This window comes from Saccoglossus kowalevskii, chromosome 14, assembly GCF_978046115.1.
Source record: "Saccoglossus kowalevskii chromosome 14, keSacKowa6.1, whole genome shotgun sequence".
NCBI lineage: Eukaryota > Metazoa > Hemichordata > Enteropneusta > Harrimaniidae > Saccoglossus > Saccoglossus kowalevskii.
The window spans coordinates 10,505,410-10,518,279 of NC_140654.1; the positions used below are offsets into that span (position 1 = coordinate 10,505,410).

Genomic DNA, 12,870 nt, shown 5'->3' on the forward strand with positions numbered 1-12,870 from the left:
TTATCACAAAAACACAAACACATCCTGAATAAATAAAGTCATTCATCTTATGGTTGTCAAAGCCCAATTCAAATGTCAGACTACTGAGTATGTTGCCGAGCATATGTGAAATGCATTGTGGGAAAGAAATTCAAGTTTTCCACTTCTTGTTAATGAGTATTTGTAAAATGCATTATGGGAGAAACTGTGTACATTACTGTATATTATCACATTGGATTAGAGTGTTAATATCAATAACATATGACTTTGACAATTTTTCGTTAAATTATCGATTATCGAAATATTGCAACCCATTTTATCATATATTATTAAAGTATGATGATAATAACATTTAATTCACTCAAAATTACTGCATTTCACCGTAATTTAAAAAACCAAACTACTGTGAATCTGTACTGTGATAAAAATGAGCATTAACCTAGTGAGTCTTAAAATATGAAAATTAATTTTGACTAACTGTCAAGAGAAGCATGTGATAGCATGCAAATAAAAAAATAATTTATAATAGTGCATCATCAATAACATTTTAAAAATATTTTAATGAATCCTAAAATACATTTGTTAGATCTCTGAAAGTTACTGTGGTGCCACAGATTATTGCATTTACTACAGCATACACTATTAACACTACTGTCATGCCACCAGTTTTAATAATTTTTGTACAAAATGGACAAAGTAAATACGGTGTATACAATTTACAATAAAAAAATACAGTATATTAAAATAAGAAAGAATGCCATTGAAACATTTTACAAAATCAGAAGAAGAAATAATAAATTATTAACTTTGTTAATCTGACAAGGTCTTGATGTATATATTTAGTTAAAGAACTCTAAACAAGTGTGGCCTTTATAGCAGCATGTGACTTAGATTAAGTCATAACATCCACAGCACCTGTTGGTAGTATAGCTAAATTGACCACCAATGCTGTGATGTTTAGAACACATGAAAGTCAAATTAGTGGAGTTCAGCCAAAGTTTAAGTCATCAATACTCATTACATTTGCAAACCATCTGGAATAACTCACAAAAATTATGTTTTTATTCACTCTTCTGATGACAACATTCAGTAGCACATCAATCAGAAATAGAAATACTGGTAATGCCAGATGATATAAAGGTCAAGCCAAAATATTTGATCCTGAAATGGCAGATTTTGAATTTAAAGGCAGGTTCACAAAATATACTAGGTAACTACAACATCCAAAACATTCTTGAGAAAAAGAAAATTGAAAATCTAGCACTGTACAATGACAACCAATGTGCCTTCTAATCCATAGAACTGATTTTGTAAGGATCTTGTGTCCAAATGGAATTCTAAAAATTAAGTTGGGTCAGCTTGTTGACTGCTGGAGAAATGATTTCTGAAGGCACAAACTACTGTAAAATGAATAATTTTCACTGGGTTTAAATTTCGCTGATTTAGCATTTCAACCATATTTATTGGGTTTTAAATTCACAGTTTTATCATTTAAACAATGTGTTCTATGCTAAATTTTACTTATTCACTGGGTTTTAGTTTAGCGCATTTTCCAGTCAGCGAAATAAGCAAAATTAAAACCCAGTGAATAATTAATCCTTTTACAGTATTATGTGGTTCATGATTTTACTTTGTTTTTACACTTATGTTTTTCATTAAAATAAATTGCAAATTCCTTAACTATATAGAAGGATATAACTGGTCACTGGTAGCCTAGTGGTTGTAGCATCGGTGAGTGTGCCACAGACTAAATCCACTGGCCAAGACTCATTGACTGATGAATGCCACATTGGGAAAACTTGGTTAAAGTACTCAGGTGCTTGTATTCAACTGTGCATGGTTAAGTGTACCCCAAAATGCCATTATCATAGGTAGATGGTCACATAATCCTGTCAGGTAATGCCAAACATGCAATATGGTTTCTATGGTGATTATGCACTATATGTTAGCACTCATACATGCAATTTACACATGAACAAGCAGCCTATCGGCTGAGATAGCTCCGCTGTTAGCAATGCACATTTCAATTAAAGAACTGAAGACATCATTAGAAAATGAACAATATGAATAGTATCAAAGCAATCGGACTTACAGTTTTTAACAAGAAGTCGAAAATATCCCTTTTTACCAAAAATTACAAAAATATTCACCAAAATAAATTAATTAGAGAATTGAAGATATCATCACAAAATGAACAAATCTGAGAATGTTCCACATGTAGTACCTATATATGTAATATCAAAGCAATCGGACTTACAGTTTTCAACAAGAAGTCGAAAATATCACTTTTTACCAAAAATGGCAAAAATATTCACCAAAATTAGAGAACTGAAGATATCATCACAAAATGAACAAATCTGAGAAAGGTCTACATGTAGTATCTATATATGTAATATCAAAGCAATTGAACTATTGATTTTTAACAAGAAGTCGAAAATATCACTTTTTACCAAAAATGACAAAAATATTCACCAAAATTAGAGAATTGAAGATATCATCACAAAATGAACAAATCTGAGAAAGGTCCACGTGTAGTACATATATATGTAATATCAAAGCAATCGGACTTGCGGTTTTTAACAAGAAGTCGAAAATATCACTTTTTACCAAAAATGACAAAAATATTCACCAAAATTAGAGAATTGAAGATATCATCACGAAATGAACAAATCTGAGAGAGGTCCACATGTAGTACCTATATATGTAGTATCAAAGCAATTGGACTTGCGGTTTTTAACAAGAAGTCGAAAATATCACTTTTTACCAAAAATGACAAAAATATTCACCAAAATTAGAGAATTAAAGATATCATTACAAAATGAACAAATCTGAGAGAGGTCCACATGTAGTACCTATATATATAATATCAAAGTAATTGCACTTGCGGTTTTTAACAAGAAGTCGAAAATATCACTTTTTACCAAAAATGACAAAAATATTCACCAAAATTAGAGAATTGAAGATATCAACATGAAATGAACAAACCTAAGAGAGGTCTACCCAAAGTACATATACACCAAGTATCAAAGCATTCAGGCTTGTAGTTTTCAAGAAGAAGTCGAAAAAGTAAAACATTGACACGGACGACGGACGACGACGACGACGGACGACGACGGACAATCACTCATATGATAAGCTCCGCTCGACAAAGTCGACAGCGGAGCTAAAAAAAAAGTCAGGAGATACGAGTGACATTCAATGTCCAGAACATCAACAACAAATAGTAGGATATTTGGAAGGTAACTTTCTCAATGTATGATTTTCTACTGAAATGAGCCAGACTGAGCATAACCGAATACGTCACAAAAAATCTCATGTGATGTATCCTATTGGCTGGCTTACAGGGCACACTGATAACCACTCAGAATTGACAATTAGTCTGTTCTAGTTATATCAACTACATTTTTTGGATATACTGTGAAATACTGTATTTTCGCTGGAACTAATTTTCGCTGAAAAGGCATTTTGGGAGTTTTGTATGGAATTTATTTTTACTGATTTTTGATTAGTTTAATGTGAAATATAGGAAATAAAGTATATTCGCTGGATTTTATTTTCACGGAATCATCCCTACAGCGAATATAGCGAAAATAAATTCCAAGCGAAAATAAAGTATTCAATAGTAAATAAATTTATTAATGTGCAGTACGTGATTCACCAACTGAGCTGCACCTTGGTGAAATATTTTCATGGAACTCTTCAAACATGCCCATAAATGTTTTTAGCTGGCTGTAAATAATACATACAAGGTTATTCCGCATGGATAGAGCAGAGTATGAATGAATCACAGACTGTGAATGAAAGAAGTATTGACCAACACATAGTGGAGACCAATTTGACAGCAAAATACCCAAGTGCACACTTTGTGCTATTCTTATACCGGTGATAAGTTATTATTATACAACTTCCTGATTCAACTGCTTAGTGTATAAATTTAAGCTTAAAACCAAGCAAGATGGTGAAAATTGGTGAAAATTTCTTCTTTTTTTCACTATCAACCATTTTTGAAATATTGAAATCATTCCATACGTGAAATTTCAATATCTACAAGACAGGATTGCACATTCTAATAAAATTATTGCATGCTGTAACTATAACTGATTATGATGACAGAGACATAATAAAGGAAATATGAGTTGACTATATAACTAATTATTATATTAATGTCATAGCACTGAAACCTCTGGAATTTTGTTAATTGATTTGCTATGTAATACAGAGTTAAATTACATCTAATAATAAATCAATCTGCAATGTTTTATTATGGATTGTAAAAAATTGTTAATTTATTAATTTATTTATACCCAAGAGCACACTTTGTGCTATTCTTATACCTGGTAATAAGTTATTATTATACAACTTACTGATTCAACTGCTTAGTGTATAAATTTAAGCCTAAAACCAAGCAAGATGGTGGCAATTAGTGGCAATTTCTCCTTTTTTTCTTGATCAACATAATTTTGTCATGGATATCTGCCATTTTGGAAGTATTGTGTAATCATTCCATACTTGAAATTTCAATTTCTACAAGGTAAGATGAACATCCTAATAAAATTACTGCATGCTGTAACTATAACTGATTATGGTGACAGATACATAATAAAGGTAATATGAGTTGACCAAAGATTATAACTTCGTAAATTATTATATTAATGTTATAGCACTGAAACCTCTGGAATTTTTGTTAATTGATTTGCAATGTTATACAGAGTTAAATTACATCAAATATTAAATCGATCTGCAATGTTTTATTCTGGATTGTAAAACATTGGTAATTTATTTATACATGTACCACTCATCCTATTTTCTATTCTATTTTATTTTATTCTATTCTATTCTATTTCACTCTACTATTCTTTTCTTTTCTTTTCTATTCTATTCTATTCTATTCTATTCTATTCTATTCTATTCTATTCTATTCTATTCTATTCTATTCTATTCTATTCTATTCTATTCTCAACTATTCTTTTCTTATCTTTTCTTTCCTATTTTTTTCTTTTCTTTTCTATTCTATTCTATTCTATTTTATTCTATTCTATTCTATTCTATTTTATGCAGCTCTATTTTACATAAGTCAGATATCAAACTACATGCCACTAATTTGATTTAAGTGTAAATATAGAACATGCACATTCCAACACTTGATAAAAATAGAGTGAAAATAAAATAACTGGAAATCTCATTGTTCATTAAAAATGAAAGTTATTTATAATTATTTGATATAATAATAATGAAATAGATATTATCTGTTCATATTTCATGCAATGCTCCCATCATAGAGAATAACATTTTGAATGCCAGTCATTTTGTCACAAAATTAAACACGCATAATTAGCTTATTAGCTTATGTCCATTTATGTTCATTTAGTTCAAAAGTAACAAAGAAATTTCAGAAAACACATAAAAATGTGCAAAACCAAAAATTAAGAGGTCCATTTGACATTAACTTAATGTAATGTAATTACTTATTCATCAAGCAATTCTATTCCAGCAAACAAAAAAATTAACAAAAACTAAAAAAGCGATGGATGGATGTATTTATAGCACTGAAATAATTTAGCAAGGGCTTTGGTAAATCAATAAACATTTTTGTAATTCACAATAAATCACTGAAAAGCCAAATCAAAATAACTGAGTTGGAGCTTCAGAAAATATGGTACAAGATGTCAACTTATCGGTGACTCGGGCAAAATGTCAAATAAGTTGCCATCTTGAAAGGCTACATGTAAGCCTCTCTCAAATGGCCTCTCACTGATAATTTTATTTGTTATTTCCTATAAAAGTGTGCGGTGTTTGTCATAATTTTCAATGGGCCCAATCGCACGACCGATTTCAATGAAATGGCTACTACTCGACCCTTAGTTTTCACATTGCATTATACCAGTATACGATATTTGTCTTGTGTAGAGTCACTATGCCTGTCTAATTGTGTCTAAAACAATATTTCAGTACAATTTGGTCATCTTAATGTAGTTTTTAAAAAACAATTAAATTAATTAATTAATTAGTTAATTAATTAAGGAGTCACCTGCGCATGCGTCAGATGGGCATAGCGTGTCATTGTTTGCAAACAAGCGTCTACCCATGAGTCTTAGCACTTTTGGGGCTTTGGTCTCAATTCAAGCGTGTGCGCAGGTGACGACCCTCCCGCTTTAAATAAATCATTCATCATGTTGTCATTCACATTTGATCTGTTTCACACACTGAACGCTATTTCTATGATTACATCTGCACTATTTTTACTCAAACCTACACCGGGTAATCATGACCAACGCTGCATGCTATTTATTTTTCATTCACAATCAGTAATTTGATGAAAGTCTGTGACTGCAACTGAAATCCCAGACAAATTTTCACAGATATCAAATTTTGTTAATTGTCTTCAGCCAAATTAAATTTGGTCCAGTGTGTGGATTCAATATCCTGTGTGCTTTTAAATATACAGAATACTGCTTCCTGTCATGAGTACATATACTTTTATACTTCAAACAGTTGTAGCGTTAAAAAAATGTTCGAGGTGATGAAAAAAAAAAACGTTGGAAACGAGGAACTGAAATGTTTTGCAAGGTTAAACTGCTTGGTATTGGCTATTAATGTGTCTATCACACCCAACCATGGCTGCTTGCAGACTCTGCTAAATACTTTGCCAAGCAAAATACACATCACAACCAATTCCTAATTTCCGAGTTACTATTTTTCTCACGAAATTCGATAGAGGGCGTTCTCAAAGTACCCGGATGACAGTCCGTTCAACGTTCGTGGTGGGGTTGAATTTGAGCGGCGTCTGCTGTAAGCAATATACTAGTAGTTACTGTTGCCTAAGTCTTACTTTTTACAAACGTTTTGCATGAATTGGTCAAAATGGTTAACTGGTATTGTAATGCTATTCCTGGGGTTCGATTAAAAAGAAAAAAACAGCAAAATATCCTGAGATGAAAGGCGTAACTTTTCATACATTTCTTTCGTCCAAGAAATCATTTCAACTTGAACGCCAGTGGATTCGAATGCGTCGTCGGGAATCTGAGAGGACGCCAAACTATATTCCCGGGTTTGTTCACGGCATTTTCCATCCTGCGCCAGTATTTTTTTACCGGTAGTTCAATAACTGGAGACAGCCGTCTTTCAACCGCAGTTATACATCGATTGACAAACGAAGACTGTCATCTTCCCGAGACGAGCGCAAACGAAAACATTTATGATAACTGCATCAGCTGATCGCTTGGTGAATCATATTAATTCACACTTACACTACACAATTACAAACACCAGAAACTATTTTAGAGTTAGATTTAATAATAAACCATGGCTTGTAAGGATTTTCCTTCATGGATCATTGCCGAATACACTCTGCCATAATGAAAATAAATTCAGTATTCTGCACATGATGAAGCTTTACATAAATGATGAAATAAATAACCATTATCAAGTCGATATTCTTTCAGTCAACAAATATGCGAACATATCAGCTATTTCAAACAAAGGCAAAGTATGAAGGTTTTTTTGCCAAGTTTTTATGTTACACGGATCTACCAGAGTTAGTGTCGACTCACTGTGTTTTACAGTACGACAACGATTGTTTGACTCTTGGCGAACATTTAACTCGTTTGCCAACTCAACAAGTTCAAAAAGTTAGCTTTATGAACATTAATATTGCTGCAAGTTATACCACGATTCCGAAGAAATTTGCGGAGTTCTGGAACTTTTTTGCTTTTCCAATCTATTGATTTACGCATGTTCAATAAAAACAACCCCACTCAGGCTCGTCATCCGGGTATTTTGGATGCGCCCTCTAGCGGAATTCCGTAGAAAACTAACAACTCGAAAATTAGGAATTAGGGAAAAAAATTAAAATAGGTTTTGATTCTCGTCACTGTGTGTGTCTGTTTGAAACTGCGCTTTGTGCAATTTTACATATCGGTACAGTGCACCACATATAGGGAATGGGGAAATGTTTGTTTTCTGTTTCCAACAACATTTTGTTAGTCCAAATCAACCTTTCATAAACCTATTTGAAAGAGTCTCTGCGCCACTTTTCAATTTTCCCTAAGATGAGAAATAAAACTTTAGTTTTTTGGCCTTACCAACCACTCTTCTACTTTATCATTGCATTTCAACTAATAGTAGTTGGAAAAAGCATCTAGCTAAAAAAGTTGAAGAAACTGATTGCTGTAAAAGGCAATATCGTTTTGCCACAACCTGCTCAATATGGGTCCCATAGCGAAGTACACAACATATGCAAAATACATTGTTTGTTTGTTTGTTTGCATGATATTCAAACCACCACTCTTCAATCCTTAGGATATAATAATTTTTCCCATCAACTTTGCACATTTTATAGTATCCACAATTGTTGACAATGTGACACAAAGATTCACTATTAAATTATAAACTGTATTAATCAGTCAGGGACTGGTAAATACCTCATTAGAACACAGGAAGTCTGCCTACTTACAAAAGGAATAAGTTTCTAACAACTTAATTGTTTGGAAACTTGTTACCACAGATGGATCGAAGTGCAAGTAGAAGACAAAAAACATTTGATAGTTTAACAGTAAGAGTATTGTGCTTTGTGTTTGTCTCTACTTTATGGCTTAAGTAGACTGAAGCCGTTAATCAGTTTTAAAATAAATTTCATCCTTCCATCCGAATACTACCATAATTGCTCTATTATAGTGTATGCACTTAAATAAATGCCAGGTGTGTCTATATTGACAAAATGATTCGTAAAATGAATACCAGCAATACCCGTATGTGCAACGGGAAGGCCAAAACAACTGTACCCTGGGAGAGTGTCAAAGACTTATTGGGAGAAGCCAAAACCACTGTACCATGGGAGAGTGTCAAAGACTTAACTTGGGAAGCCAAAGCCACTGTACCCTGGGAGAGTGTCAAAGACTTAACTGAGGAAGTCAAAGCCACTGTACCCTGGGAGAGTGTCAAAGACTTAACTGAGGAAGTCAAAGCCACTGTACCCTGGGAGAGTGTCAAAGACTTAATGGGGGAAGCCAAAACCACTGTACCCTGGGAAAGTGTCAAAGACTTAATGGGGGAAGCCAAAGCCACTGTACCCACAGAGTCAATGAGGAGACCAAAGCCACTTTACCTTAGGTGGCTGTGCCACAGACTAAATAATTATGTGGGTACAGTTTATGAATGGTGAAAAAAAATGAGTTTGGTATTTGTTAAGGTGCCAGGATAGACCTTTACACTGCCATAGTGCCATTGTGTTAGTAACAGTAACATTTTATTGCATCTTTAGAAAAAGAACATTTCTGTCAATTGTTAGCTATAAATATATTGGTAAGAAAAAACAAAAAGTAATTCATGTTATCCTGAATGTCACAAACTCCTTGAGACACTGTGGTCAAACAGAGCTCCTTGAGTCATTGTGATCAAACAGAACTCCTTGCAAGTCATAAAGAGAAATACAAGTGTCAGCAAATAGATTTACTGCTCAAGTTTATTTGTCAACTTCAGCTAGCGAGTTCAAAGTTTAAATTTAAAATATTCAAAATAAACTTGTTGGAAATATCTTTATAAACACAACAACAGATGATCTCAAATAGATTGTAAAATAGTAAAAAATGTTCTATTACTATTAGTAGTATAAGCACATGCCAAAATGACAAATGTGAACACATTGCAAGCTATGTGATGATCTAGCTGTTGGCAATGAGATGCATGCTTTCTTAGATTGCAGGAACCCAGAGATTGAATCTGCTAGGTGCAAATTTATGAGAGCAATCTCAATGCACAAAGAATTTCAAAGTTTGCCTAAAGCTGATCATGTTTAAGAAACTGATGAATTCAAAAAATAGTTTCATTGCCAGCAGTCTAGGAGTCTATATACATAAAATCTTAGAAATGTATGCTAATTGTTAAACATCTTTTTAATTTTTTTATTTTTATTATTGTTGTATTTGTGCGTTACTGTGTTGGTTTTTGGCCATAAGTTATGTAATTTCTTACATTATTTCGAGTCAAATAAAATATTCTATTCTATTCTGTATGATGTTAAAACAGAAAGATGGTTGGACTGATTTCAGTTTCACAGGGTTGGGTTAAAGGTGACTAAATCAGACAACAAATTTTTGTCGTAAATGGAAAATTTACTTTTTGAAACAGATTAAAGGTTGAACATTGAAATTGAGATTTTTATGTACACATGTATGCAGAACTTTTTGGTTGAGCATTTCGTCCTTATTGCGATATATGTATTTTCACAGCATTTTGAAAACAAGCAGCCTATCGGCTGAGATAGCTCCGCTGTTAGCAATGCACATTTCAATTAAAGAACTGAAGACATCATTAGAAAATGAACAATATGTATAGTATCAAAGCAATCAGACTTACAGTTTTTAACAAGAAGTCGAAAATATCACTTTCTACCAAAAATGACAAAAATATTCACCAAAATTAGAGAATTGAAGATATCATCACGAAATGAACAAATCTGAGAAAGGTCTACATGTAGTATCTATATATGTAATATCAAAGCAATTGAACTTTTGGTTTTTAACAAGAAGTCGAAAATATCACTTTTTACCAAAAATGACAAAAATATTCACTAAAATTAGAGAATTGAAGATATCATCACGAAATGAACAAATCTGAGAATGGTCTACATGTAGTATATATATATATGTAATATCAAAGCAATTGAACTATTGGTTTTTAACAAGAAGTCGAAAATATCACTTTTTACCAAAAATGACAAAAATATTCACCAAAATTAGAGAATTGAAGATATCATCACAAAATGAACAAATCTGAGAGAGGTCCACATGTAGTACCTATATATGTAATATCAAAGCAATCGGACTTGCCGTTTTTCACTAGAAGTCGAAAATATCACTTTTTACCAAAAATGACAAAAATATTCACCAAAATTAGAGAATTAAAGATATCATTACAAAATGAACAAATCTGAGAAAGGTCCACATGTAGTACCTATATATGTATTATCAAAGCAATTGCACTTGCGGTTTTTAACAAGAAGTCGAAAATATCACTTTTTACCAAAAATGACAAAAATATTCACCAAAATTAGAGAATTAAAGATATCATTACAAAATGAACAAATCTGAGAAAGGTCCACATGTAGTACCTATATATGTAATATCAAAGCAATTGCACTTGCGGTTTTTAACAAGAAGTCGAAAATATCACTTATTACCAAAAATGACAAAAATATTCACCAAAATTAGAGAATTGAAGATATCAACATGAAATGAATGAAATGAGAGGTCTACCCAAGGTACATATATACCAAGTATCAAAGCATTCAGGCTTGTAGTTTTCAAGAAGAAGTCGAAAAAGTAAAACATTGACACGGACGACGACAACGACGACGGACAATCACTCATATGATAAGCTCCGCTCAACAAAGTCGACAGCGGAGCTAAAAACGGGACACAAGTCATCATATTTACCGGAGGATAACTGACAACAGAAATGTTTATGGAATTATTTCCAATAGAATTCATGATTTTATTTGGATCAAAGAAACAGAATTGATTTGTTTTGAGTAAATAATTTATCGAGAAGGTGTGGAAAAAAAGAACTAAGAAGTAAATTACAGTTAACAGATTAATTAAATCAAGGTCAACAAATCTGTTATGTATCATTGTTATGTATCAGTGCTTCCATGTGGTCTTATATGTATAGATACTAAATCCAGTATCCAACTGACAATGACATCACCACATGCAACTACTTTCTGATATATATGTCAAGTGACAAGTAAAAAATTCATGCAGAGAGATTGAAAATAAACTGATTAGAGCACATCATTGGTATAAGCAAGCTTAGCAATGAATGGATGATTTTAGAGGGAGGGACCCACTGGAGGATGTTTACAATGTTGGGTGATGTATCCTGCTATGTCCCATGGTATCATATTTGTAATGGGAGTCCATACTTGTATGCAAACATTTGACCATACTCAGACTAAAACCAAAGTCACACAAGTAGATTTAAAAATCAACAACACTCGATCACGAAGAACTCGGTATGCTTTCATCATGCGTATGAATAATTTCATCATGTGTCTGTTACTTTTTCTCTCCAGTTCAGATTGTAAATATACTCACGAAGTAGTACCAGGAGAATATATCTTAAACTTAGACATCATGGATGTTCGGAGCATCGCAACCATTCAGCAAGAAGAGATCTCCATCCCAGAGAGAAATCAAATCACAGAAAGAAACCAAGAAAATAACTCACCTCAATGTATCCATGGAAACTCTGACATCAACTGATAAACTGAACAGTTGTTAGTGGTGTGAAAAGGAATTCCAAAGTGATTTTACCCACACTTGTTTGGGAGTAAAAGCTCAGAGAACAGGCAGGGCAAGCATCTATAAGGTCACACTTTGGTTAGCAGAACTGCAAGTATGTGATATATTTAGACATGTGGATGGCATCAACACTATGCTAGACCACTTAACTTAATCAAAATTGTTATATTGCGCAGTACAGTTGAAATGGCTATCAAAATGGCCTCAATCTAACTCAATTTAAGGAAACATTCAAAAGTCTTATGTTTTGAGGTTTATTGAGCAATAATAACTATATTACATTAAAAATTATCTTAATAACCCTCTCCTCCTTCTATTCAATATTTTTATAAATATAACGTTATTGATCTAACAAATAGATTCTGTATCTTTTTGTTTATTATTATGCTTATATTTTTTATAGTTGTTTGGATATTTATGTTTACAATGTAGTTCATAGTCAAATTTTGTCACTTTTCAGCAAAACATTTTTCCAAATCACGACTAAAACTTAGCGTAAAACAAATTTTCATCCTAACAGAACTTATACTTAATTTATCAGTTGTTTATTTCCAAGCAGCTAAGGAGGCTTAGAAACTTAAGATCAGCTCAT

At 32.5% G+C, this 12,870-nt stretch overlaps 1 protein-coding gene across 4 annotated transcripts in view; it reads right to left on the minus strand.

The window, feature by feature from the left end:
* LOC102804200 (uncharacterized) overlaps positions 1-12,870 on the minus strand; it is a 47,736-nt gene that overhangs the window by 24,508 nt on the left and 10,358 nt on the right. Inside the window, exon 1 of one of the 4 annotated variants that reach the window (XM_085507903.1) lies at positions 12,205-12,415. The exons of 2 other annotated variants lie outside the window; for them this stretch is intronic. The gene's annotated coding sequence lies outside the window, so the exon portion shown is untranslated. One more of the 4 variants, XM_085507904.1, reaches the window with a different exon arrangement.